Genomic DNA, 12,131 nt, shown 5'->3' on the forward strand with positions numbered 1-12,131 from the left:
TCCTACTGCAAGCATTTTCTTCAATTTCTTTCTCCTGATGAAGCAAGGATAGATATTAAATGTGGGCTGCTGGGAACTGACTCTTAACGGAACAATGTTGAACGGTTAATGTATCTGTCCATGTTTACCTGTAATCACACAACTCGTGGCACCATGTTCCATTCATTCTACCCCTGCTTTATCAGTTAATTGAGACATGACTTTGTGTCTAATCCCAGTGGACTTCACAGCAGAGTCTGTGGCCCTAGGTGCTACTGCTGGAAACTACAGTAAAGTATATATAGCTGCCTTTAGGTTCGGAAGGGCTGTGGCAGTTCCTTTGGGGGCACTTCTAGTCTTAGCTTCTTATGCCTCCTGCAGATCCTTGCTTGGAAGAGACCCAGAGGAAACGTCCATCTATAGTTTTCCTTAAAGCTTTTCTGCACTACTCTCCCCCTTTCACAGTTCCCTCCTAGCTGTGTACATACATGAGGCATAGGAACGTGTGTTCATGTCCATGAGTGACTGTGTGTTGAATTCAGGTAGCTTTGGTGACTTTCCTTGCCATAGCCATCCTGATCCACAAATAAACTCTCTTGGGCAAACGGCTTGGAGTTTGAACTTCTCTTCTTACTAATGTGCTCCACCAATCTCTGAGTGACTGGAAGGAAGGAGGAAAAAAAAAAAGAGGGAAGGGAGTGAGAGCAGCGTAAAGGTCAGCTAACATTGCAGCCTAGTGCAGAGATTTATGACCCTCCAAACTCTCCCTCTCTCTGGCAGCATGTCTTACCGACTCACATTATCTCTATTAATACCAGCCACAAGGTCATTTCTCATGCACCAAGTCTTCCTCCAGCATAAATATTTATACAAGGCTGACCTGCGGCTGCCGCGTTTGCCTTTTATTTGATTTCTGCCGCCTTTTGTGTCTGTCAGCGAACGTCTTTCGCTCCTCTGTCTGGGACAATGGGAGCTGGAAGAGGAGACATGCATGCAGAGGGCGGAGGAGAGAAAGATGACATTCTGCGTGATACCAGTGGATGGGCACAATAGGCCCTTTAATAAAACAGGTGAAATTTCCAAAGACACATCTGATTCCTGGACCCCTCAGCAACCTTCCACTCCCTGCTTTATCCTACGTGCTGGCTTGGAGCCAGAAAAGGCCTGCTCTGTAGGTAATGTAGTCCAGTCCTGCAAGTACAAGATCATTCTACTTCTTTACTCAACCTAATGTTAACTATCCTAAGCCCTGGTCTACACTAGGAGTTGAGGTCGAATTTAGCAGCGTTAAATCAATTTAACCAGGCGATTTGCCTCAACCTCCCACCCCGCCATAAACGTCTCCCCCTTACTCTCACAGATATTGTGGAGCGCACAGCAAGCAGTACTAACAGTGGGAATATTGGTTTCGCTGAGGTCTAACCGAGTCAGTAAACTGTGCCAGCGTGCTTTTAAACGTCCAAATGCACATTCTACCACCATTCTGCACTTGCTCAGCCTGTAGTTGAACAGCTCCTGACTACTGTCCAGGCTGCCTGTGTACGGCTTCATAAGCCATGGCATTAAGGGGTAGGCTGGGTCCCCAAGGATAACTATAGGCATTTCAACATCCCCAATGGTTATTTTCTGGTCTGGGAATAAAGTCCCTTCCTGCAGCTTTTGAAACAGACCAGAGTTCCTGAAGATGCGAGTGTCATGTACCTTTCCCAGCCATCCCACGCTGATGTTGGTGAAATGTCCCTTGTGATCCACCAGTGCTTGCAGCACTATTGAAAAGTACCCCTTGCGGTTTATGTACTCGCCAGCTTGGTGCTCCGGTGCCAAGATAGGGATATGGGTTCCATCTATGGCCCCACCACAGTTAGGGAATCCCATTGCAGCAAAGCCATCCACTATGACCTGCACATTTCCCAGGGTCACTACCCTTGATATCAGCAGATCTTTGATTGCGTGGGCTACTTGCATCACAGCAGCCCCCACAGTAGATTTGCCCACTCCAAATTGATTCCCAACTGACCGGTAGCTGTCTGGCGTTGCAAGCTTCCACAGGGCTATCGCCAGTCGCTTCTCAACTGTGAGGGCTGCTCTCATCTTGGTATTCATGCACTTCAGGGCAGGGGAAAGTCACAAAGTTCCATGAAAGTGCTCTTACGCATGCGAAAGTTTCACAGCCACTGGGAATCGTCCCAGACCTGCAACACTATGCGGTCCCACCAGTCTGTGCTTGTTTCCCAGGCCCAGAATCTGCGTTCCACACCATGAACCTGCCCCATTAGCACCAGGATGCATGCATTGGCAGGGCCCATGCTTTGAGAGAAGTCTGTGTCCATGTCCATATCACGCTCGTCACCGTGCACGTGGTGTTTAATGTGCTCCTAATTGCCAAAGTGATCTGAGCGGGCTCCATGCTTGCCGTGGTATGGCGTCTGCATGGAAAAAAAGTGCAGAACGATTGTCTGCCGTTGCTCTGATGGAGGGAGGGGTGACTGACGACATGGCTTACAGGGAATTACAATCAACAAAGGGGGTGGCTTTACATCAAGGAGAAAGAAAAACAACTGTTACACAGAATGGCCCCCTCAAGGATTGAACTCAAAACCCTGGGTTTAGCAGTCCAATGCTCAACCCACTGAACTATCCCTCCCCCTGGTATTTCAGGCAGGACTGAATCTCCATTAAACTTTTCAAGGTGCCCCTGACAGACCTCACCAAAACAATTGTTGGCTGTTGATTTCACGGAGGGAGGGAGCAAATGAATACAAAACAAAGCTGGTGTATTTCTTGTTTTGATCCACTCCATCTGTCTTTTACATCTTTGGCTGGCAGCAGACGGTGCAGTAGGACTACTAGCCTTCCTCATCTCCTGCCTGCCCGGCAGAAGATGGTGCAATAGGACTGCCGGCAGGACTATAGAGAATGACCTGGTCGAGTCACTCGTAATTTAGTTCCTGCACCCATGTCTGCCCAGGCATTCCAGACTGACCTTACCGAGGTGGCCAGGAGCACCTCGGACACGATGACGATGGTTATCAGGCCTATTGCACCATCTGCTGCCACAAGGCAATGGGTTGCTGCTGTTGTATAGCAATGCAGTACACGTCTGCCAGAACCCAGGAGACATAGGATGACAGTGAGCTGAGCGGGCTCCATGCTTGCCCTGGTATGGCGTCTGCACAGGTAACTCAGGAAAAAAGGCACAAAACGATTGTCTGCCGTTGTTTTCACGGAGAGAGGGAGGGCCTGATGACATGTACCCAGAACCAATGTTTTTTGCCCCATCAGGCATTGGGATCTCAACCCAGAATTCCAATGGGCGGCGGAGACTGCGGGAACTGTGGGATAGCTACCCACAGTGCAGCACTCCGGAAGTCGACGCTAGCCTCGGTACTGTGGACGCACTCCGCCGAGTTAATGAACTTAATGCACTTAGAGCATTTTGTGTGCGGACACATACAATCGACTATATAAAAACGATTTCTAAAAAACCGACTTCTAGAAATTCGACCTAATTTCGTAGTGTAGACATACCCTAAGTGATGTAGTTTCTGGAAATTCTCTGAGGAGTTTGTTGCAGCTGGTGGCAAGGCCTAAAGGGCAGAAGCAGGATGGGAAGAAACAAAGGATGCTAACGTACACACTGTCTCTCTAATTCTGGCTCCCAGGTACTAGGGCATCAGCTGGAGCGCTATGGGGCAGCTGAGGCCCTTTGTGGGTCATATAATAAAGGTTAGTTGCACATACAGATGTGCTCTCTGACATATGTGCACACATTTGCTCTCATATACATACCCACAGCAGGAGAGCTGACAGGATACTGAAACACTGTTTCCTGGCCTCACTCACATAGCATGTGTCAGGGTTCCAAAGGCAAATACCCTTGTTTGGTGAAATGGGGCAGCACGCACGGCTTCTGTTACAGCATGCAAGGGTGGCTTTGGGATGAGGCCTGGGAGTTTCTAGGGCTTTTGTCTTAGCAGAAGGGGGCTGTTTATCCTGAGTTGGCCTCAGCAGGAGGGGAAGTGGCTATTAGGGAGGCAGAAGCAGTGGGATTCAGAGCATAGGAGAGCAGCTGTGGGCGCAGTGGGCTGTAAAGTGAAGACTTGGACTCAGATTTTCAAGTGGGATGGGCCTTTGCTGTATATGAGCTCGGTATTTAAGGACACTTTGACCTCACAAAGAAAAAGAAAAGAAATCCCAATCGCTCCTGCTGTGAAGATCTCTAGTTAATGAAAGCATGGGCTGCCGTTGTTCGTGTTCCCCTCACAGACCTCAGTTGCCATCTCAGGGGAGCGGGGGCATCACAGGTTAAGAGGAACAGGCATTCAGTGCTGCCCTGCAGAGGTGTTCCCCCAACTGAAATGTGATGGCAAGGGACACAGAACACAACTAAGAAACTTCATCATGGCCATAAATTACAAGTGCCAGACGTAGGCTTAGACTTTGCTATGATGGGAATTACAGAGTCTCATTGTGGTGCATGTCATGCATTATAGTTTGTTTGTTTTTTGCTTTCCTCTAAGCATCAGTTATTAGTCACTGCCAGAGGGAGAATGCTGGATTAGACTTACTGTTGTACCAAATCCTACATTATGTCACTTTCCTCATATGGGTGAGTATTTTCAATTGTGTTTGGGCAATTGGATTCTCCACCGGCATCTATTCAGATCTCAGGATGAACCACTGAAACAAGTTAATCTAAAACAGCCCTTCATAGTAACTCAGATCAGGTTTTTTTCCCCTCCTCCTTGTAATCCTGCAGGACTCCAAGGACTTCCTCCGTTTTAGTCCCCACTCTTACATGGTCTGCACTAGTTGATTTTTGCCTCCAGCTAGGAGGACTGGGCATGGCTCCCTCCATATTCCATCAGTGCCACTACTTCAGAGACCCTCTCTGGTTAACTGGAGACTGACAGGGATTGTGGGGCTCTCTCCCCCGCACCCTCCAACTTCACATGTCTCCAGAGCATTCCCATCACGCCTGTGGAGCAAGGCAGTGAACTATGTGTGGTCTTTTGATCCAGCCAGACTGGGTGGACTGAACCATTTACGCAACCCTGATCCTAAAATACTTGCAGATTTTATTGTGAGCAGCAACCAGCATCCCTTTCCTGAATGAAGTGTACACAGGTCTGTGTTCTTCATATTTGAACTCTCTCATCCTTGAGGCTGGAATGGCATATCCTGGAACTCCTTTACTTTCTTTACCCCACCTTAGGCGGCTTCTCCTTCATAGTATAGGTGCTAAAATACTCCATTCACTAAGGACCAAAACCCATCCTCTCTCTCAGAGGACGTTATACTTTAAAATAAATCAATCTGTTTCTGTTTTTCCCTGCCTTGCTTTTTGCTTTAGAAGAGGAGGAGGAGGCAGCCTCTTATAAGCATTTCCAGCAATCAGCCACACAGTATTTAATGGATTTGCCGCTGAGAATCCGACACAGAAAGCATACCTGGTGTGCACTAATCTGGAGCCTATCAGAAGTCCAAACAAGGCCAGCGGCCAGACAAAGTTAGAGCTGCCAGTAGCAGCTTTAATCTTTGCCATGGAACAGACAGGAGGCAAGAATGATCAGCCAGAATTAACAATGCCTTTTCCTTTTTAACACAGCATCTCTCAGCTCAGTGACTGTAGCGCCACCCTTCCCCCAGCCTGGCACATGTTGCACTGTGCCTCGGAAATGCTCCGTATTGCAGGGAGGCTGCAGTTTTATGAAAAGAGTAGCATTGCTTTAGGGTATGTGACCACTACACCTGTAACTGAAGTCAGCCTGTTCACAGGTTTGACCTGGGACACCAGACCTGAATCCCCACAGGTTCTCAAGAAAAGTTCCCAGCTTATCGCATTACTAAATTAAGCAGATCAGTTTTGGCACATGAGCAGATGAGCCTGATCCAAAGCCCCATTCTGTCAACACTAAGATTCTTATGGACTTCAGTGGGTTTGGATCAGGCCCAATATCTCTTGCATACATTAAACTCCGATGCATTGGCTCAGCTGATTCAATAGCACTCCTGTATGGCAGATGGGAAATTCTTTAACAGCTTCATATTAATTAGAAATTGAGAGTTTTATTGAATTGAATATGAAGTTGAACAACAGCACAGTAGCCCCTTTGCTGTTTTTGACACTAAACTTAATTTATGTAGCACTGTCTCCACACTTTCATCTTTCAATATGCTGCAGATTTTTGTACTGACAGCATTTAAGTGTGAAGTCAAGGTTATCAGGGAGACACTTCAGTGGGTCCCTGAGCACTTAGGAAGGGGTGAGACAGCTTGGGATTGTGAGACAAGCATATTACCTGAATGATCACTTTAGCAGAAACAGCAGCAAAATGGTTAAAAATTTTGATGTTTAATTTGTCATCTTTAGGTTCATGAGTTAACACCCCATTGCAATGAAAGGGGTCAGTTCACACCTCTCAGAGCTATTGTTCCAAGCTGCCTGCAGACTCACAAGGACAGTTATACCTGGTTTGTTTGAAAAATATTTTTGCATTAAAAATGAAAGTTTAGATTCTGGAGCATAAAGCTGGGGCAAGAGGTAGGAAAGGGATTCTTCTGCAAATATCATGGCCATGGAAAAGGGGAATATATGAGGTTCTATTTATAAGCTAGACAAGCATCCACTTCAGTCTGGTTACTAGTTGGATAGGAGACCTCAACCCCAGAGGAAAAAAAAGAGGGAGTTCTGGAATCAGTTCCCCAACATGGTGCGGGTGCTGTCTTTTAAATAAGATGAAACACTAAAGATCCTGCCCCCAATCTTGATTTACCCCACCCCCAGACTTTTCATACACCTATGTACTCCATTACATCTTCCATTTTTTGCCCTCCCCCTCACATTTGCGGAGTATAATCTAATCATATCTAAAGTTCTATGCACTGACAGCTTCCCCCGCACCTCCAGTTTTTCTGAAACGATGCCTCAGTCCTGACCACTTACCAAAGCAAGGAGGTGTCATCTACAGCAAATTGGGGATTTTCTGACAGTAAATTTCTGGTTGTTTTACTGGCAAATGCCTATTTATCAAAACTGAACCTCTTCAGGAGATTGAGAGATTTGTCGAAACTGACCCAATTTTAAAAAAAAGCCGGGGGGGGGGGGGGGGAGAACAGACTTTCAGAGTTGTCAGAACATCCTGTTTTCACTTTCCAGTTTGCAATTACTTTGTTTAGACATTTCATCTCATTTTTACTTAACCTTTAAAAAAAAAAGAGGAGGTGGAAATTGAAATGAAAATTCAGAAATGATCCAACTAATGGTTTTAATTCATCCAACCCGAAATTTATTTGGGGGATTACCAGTTCATGAACATCCGAAATTTCAGCTTTGTCCCAGGTTTGGGTGGGGAGAGAAACATTTGAAAACAACCCAACTTTTGTATGAGATGGGAAGCCAGGTTCCTGCCCAGCTCTAGCATGCGCCTAGGCATCTTAGCCAAATCCCAGGCTCCTCAAATTGCTCCTGCAGTTTCAAGTGGCAACAGCTTTATTTCTTCCCCAAAACATTGTGTATACGTTTTTCTACCCTAGAGAAAGTTGCATCTCAGCAGTGGGTTAAATGCTTCCTTTATAAAACACAATGATCTTTCTGGATGACAAAATAGAATTTAGTACATTTTCTTCTTTTTAGCTCTAAGGACCAAAGTCTGTCCTCACTTGCACCCAGTCAACCCTCCTGGACACTGAATTTGACCCAGAGGGTGCTGGATTGTTTTCATGTGTGGTTTTTGTTTTGTTTATACTTGGTTGCTTTATTTCAGATACCTGAAACCGAGCCACTCCTCTCTGGGGCAAATCCGGGATCCATTGCAGGCTGCTACAGTAGATCAGTTTAAGCTCTTTGCCCTGTTGGTGGTTTTTTTTTTTTTTTTTTTTGGGGGGGGGGGGGCGGGGGGAGGGGGGTTCTGCTTTTATTCCAGTGAATTAAGCAGGCTGTGCTGGGTACACTCCAGAATGTAACTCATTACTGTGCTCTTCTTTTTCCTTTACTAGAGTGTTTTAGAGAAAATCATATAAAACCCACAAACAATAACTGAAGTCAGGCATCATTTTGCTTTGGGTTCCATTCTATACAGACTTCATTCAACGTTCTGATCAAAAATCTGGACTGAGGTAAATCGGGCACATTTCTAATTTAGATTATGTTCCACAGTGGTACTACCTGGTGTGATGATGCATTAGGTGACCCCAGCTATCTCCTTTGGCAGTGTTCTGCTGTCTACATTGATTGTAGGTTTCCACTGATTCCATTCCACCTAGGGATTGCTTTTATTATTGGGCTATGTTGTCCCCCCAGTTCTGAATTTGCAAGTTCTCCCCTTGATTTTCCTAGACACTCCTGGACGTTTCAGAAAGCTGCTCCCCACACTGATGGCTGTGAAGCATCCGATTTTGTGGTTGATGTATAATGTATGGGGAAATGCCGAATTATCCCATTCATGGATAATTCATTAACAGAAGCAAGAACAAACAGGAGCTGTATATTAAAGCTCTTAAATCATGGAACTCAATGTGTCATATGAAAAGGAGAATGCATGAATTATTCAGGACGACAAATGTGGGACCAGGCCACCACAAAGCACCTTCTCTTCAAGAGGCTGAGCACATCCAGGGCCCATGATAATCAGACCTTCATCCCTCATATGTTGTCCAAGACAGGGGGCTGTTTTTAGAATACGATGCATAGTTGTGGGTCAGTTCTGGCTCTTCCCACCAGAACTGCATAGAAGCAATAGAGCTGTAATGGACAAACAGTCCCTGAGCCATTCTGACTGTGCAGGGCAGACAAGCCAGAATGTCCTATAGGGAGTCTGCATAGTCAGAAGGCTACTTATGGCTGGTCTGAAAAGAAGGCAAGTGTCACCCACCCCAAATGCCTGTTACAGGGTACCAGAAGGTGTGCAGGGAGACAAGGACATGGTCACGCCCTCAAGCTGCCTAGATATGCCCTCTTAGGAGCAAAGATCCTCTCTAGGTGTGCTAGCTAGCCCCCTCCTCCCATTTAGCCTGGATGCACAACAGGAGTGAGGTGTGACACTGGGCATCACAGCACCTAACTTTCAGGTTCCTAGAAAGTCCTTGCGACCCACAAAGTCTGAGTTAGGTTCCTAGTCACCTGTATGATGAATGGGGAGAGATGAGTGCCCTAGCACACTGGCTTTTGTGAATTTCAGGCTAGGCAGGGAGCTGCTTAAGCTAGCCAATGGGAGATGCCAACCAGAGGGACGTGTGCTAAGCCTCCCCTCTCTCACAGACATAGGCACTCCCTACAGACCCAGACACCTATGTCTGCTAATGATTCTCAGCTGGGAGCCTTCTTCTGGACTAAAGCCCCTGCACCATTTTAGTAAGGTGATAGGGAGCACACAGGAGGCCAGCCTCCCTCCTAATGTTTAGCCCAGTGGTTACTCACCTGGGATATGGGAGACCCCCAGTTTAAGTCCCACCTCCACCTGAGGGGGAGAAGGGATTTGAAATGAAAGCTGCCACCTCAGTTGAGTTCTCTAGCCAGTGGGCTATGGGATAATCTGGAGGGCAGGGGGCTCACTCAGTCTGTCCTGTTGAAGCTGCTGCACTCTGGGGGGTTGGGAGGAAGAAAAGAAGAGATGTAATGAGAAAGAGAAAGCAAAATGTAAAAACAAAAAGATGGAGACAGAAAAAGGTCTAAAACTGGGAAGGAGAGAAAAGACGACAATGAGGGAAGAGAGATAAAGAGCATTGAAAAGACAGACAAGTGTAAAAAAAAAAAAAAATCCTCACCACTGAAGATGATGATCGTCAAAGACACCAGTCAGCACTGGAGCCTTATTGAGCAAGGTGCTGTATGAGCACATATGAAGACACAGTCCCTGCCCCAAAGTCCCAGTCCCTATTACAATCTAAAGCCTGGATCTTGCAAGCCCCAGTGACTTCAAGAGCCTAAAATGCGATAGGATGTCTACACAGACATAGCTTAGCCAAACAATGTGTAGCAAAGAAAGGAACCACCATTCCGAAGGTTGGAGAAGAAATCTCTAGCTGGCTAGTCATGCCAGCTCATGCACTGGTTTCGGTTCAGCTCTGCTGACTCTCCTTGACTCTCACAGCTATGGTAGGTAGCTCCTTGGAATATTTCTCCTCCTCCATTCTCTGAGCTGGACTCAGACAGTTTAACGAAAAAAGAACGAACCAAGGGTCTCCCACATCCCAGCCGAGTACCCTAACAACTAGGTTAAAGACTTAGGAGGGTCCTCCTCCTGGGTGTTTTGTCACCCCAGGGGCCTAATCCAGGAGAGAGGCTCAGAGGGCGAACAACAGATTGGGCCCACACATGACTTAAGCAGCCGAACGCATCTCTTCTCCTGGCATGAATCGCTTTATGATTTAGGGGTCTAGATTCCTAGAGGGATGCAGCAGTGTGCATTCTCACAGGCACTAGGGAACTTTTTACTGAGGTAAACAAAAAAAAAACCCCCAAAACAGGTAGTGAGCAAGTTTAGGTGCCCGCAGCAGTTTTGTGCACCCAGGCTTAAGTCACTGTTCTGCCTGGCTCCTCTGTGGGAGCACTGACAAGGAGAAGGCTGTTTCTTTTCCCCCCCTAACATGCACTAAATATGAAGGCAAATGTATATCTGTATATTTCATAATGGAACAGCTTATACATGGGGTATTCTGAACGAGTAGGTGCTCTGTGAGCCATGACCAGGTGTAAAGTGCAGCAAGAAGCCCTGGGATGTATCAATTCCATTAGAATCCATTCTGGATATTTGTAAAATGAGGAATAAACATGGTGAGGTGGTCTAATGCGTTGGCTCAGAATGTGGTCAGGTTCCACCAGCTTCTCAGACTGTTCCATCCTCTGCCTAGTGGCCACCTCCTCCTCCTTACAGCTATGGGACAAAGTCGGTTGGGTTGGATGGTGCAGCAAGAACTACGGCCCAAGATTGTGTGCAGAGAAGAGGTGATTATAATCAGAGCTACGCTGTACAATGGGGCAGGACACTCATGAACATTTTCACCAACTCTGAATCACTTTTATACGTGCTTTCTTATTCACTTTTCCATGACCAGTTGTTCAAATGTTGGTGGGGTTCCCCCCTCCAGTGCAACTCACTTCTTTCTAAAAAGTTTCAAACAAAACAAGAGAACAGAAATACCACAAGATTGGTCACTGAAATCTCACAGCACGAACAACAGACAGCATATAGCCAAAGACATTCACAGCAAAGATTGCAGGGACAACCCCATAGGCTGAAATCTGTCCATACAAAGGGTTTGCTGAACAATTTCAAATAATTAATACGCTCATAAAAATTGAAGTCTATTTGTGGCTAACTCATGCACAGAAACAAGCACTAATTCCTTTCCTTAAGTCCTTGACTGAATCATTCACCCTCCTCAAATTATAAATTCCATCTCAGCTTCCTAATGGTACCATAAACCATTTGAGTTCCACCCTTGTGGTTTATCGCCTCATTAGCTCTCCTTTGAAGTAATTAATACTTAATCATTTGATAAGCCTGGAGCTCCTCATGGTGGCTCTGGGACAGATCCTGCAGCCCTCATGCACCCAAAAACTCTTACTGAAAAGAACAAGCCTTTTGCCTGAATAGAGACTTCAAGACTGTAATCTTGTTGGGGGCAGGGACTCTTCTCTCGTGTCTGTGCAGCACCAAACAGACCATGGACCTGATCCCTGACTGGTGCTTCTAGGTGGAAGGATAAAATACACCGATATATCTGAACTAAATAACAGTGACAATGATTTCAGAATTACTGAATTATCGAAGTATCACAGCTCTGCCAGCAGTTTTGCCTTTCCACCTGCACACCCTTTCACATTAACAACAAGCACAATCTTGGTAGATTAGGCCAACATTCATATTGTGATTTTAGATTCCTGAGGGAGGATTCCTTTCTCCCCCCCACCCCCGCCCCCAACACCAGGGAAGAGCTTCACAAAGAGGGGAATCCCGGGTTTCAGCACATAAGTTTTGCTTCTGAAAGCTTAGCAATCCTCCTGATTGGACTCAAAATGGACCACACGTGAGAAATTAAACAAACATAATTTGTCAAAAGGCTTTGTCGGCTCACAGCTGTGTTTATTTATAGGCTCACTTGTTATTTATGGGCTCTCACACTCTATATAAAGCTTTGCAGAGGAGAAG

This window comes from Chelonia mydas, chromosome 15, assembly GCF_015237465.2.
Source record: "Chelonia mydas isolate rCheMyd1 chromosome 15, rCheMyd1.pri.v2, whole genome shotgun sequence".
Classification (NCBI taxonomy): Eukaryota; Metazoa; Chordata; order Testudines; family Cheloniidae; genus Chelonia; species Chelonia mydas.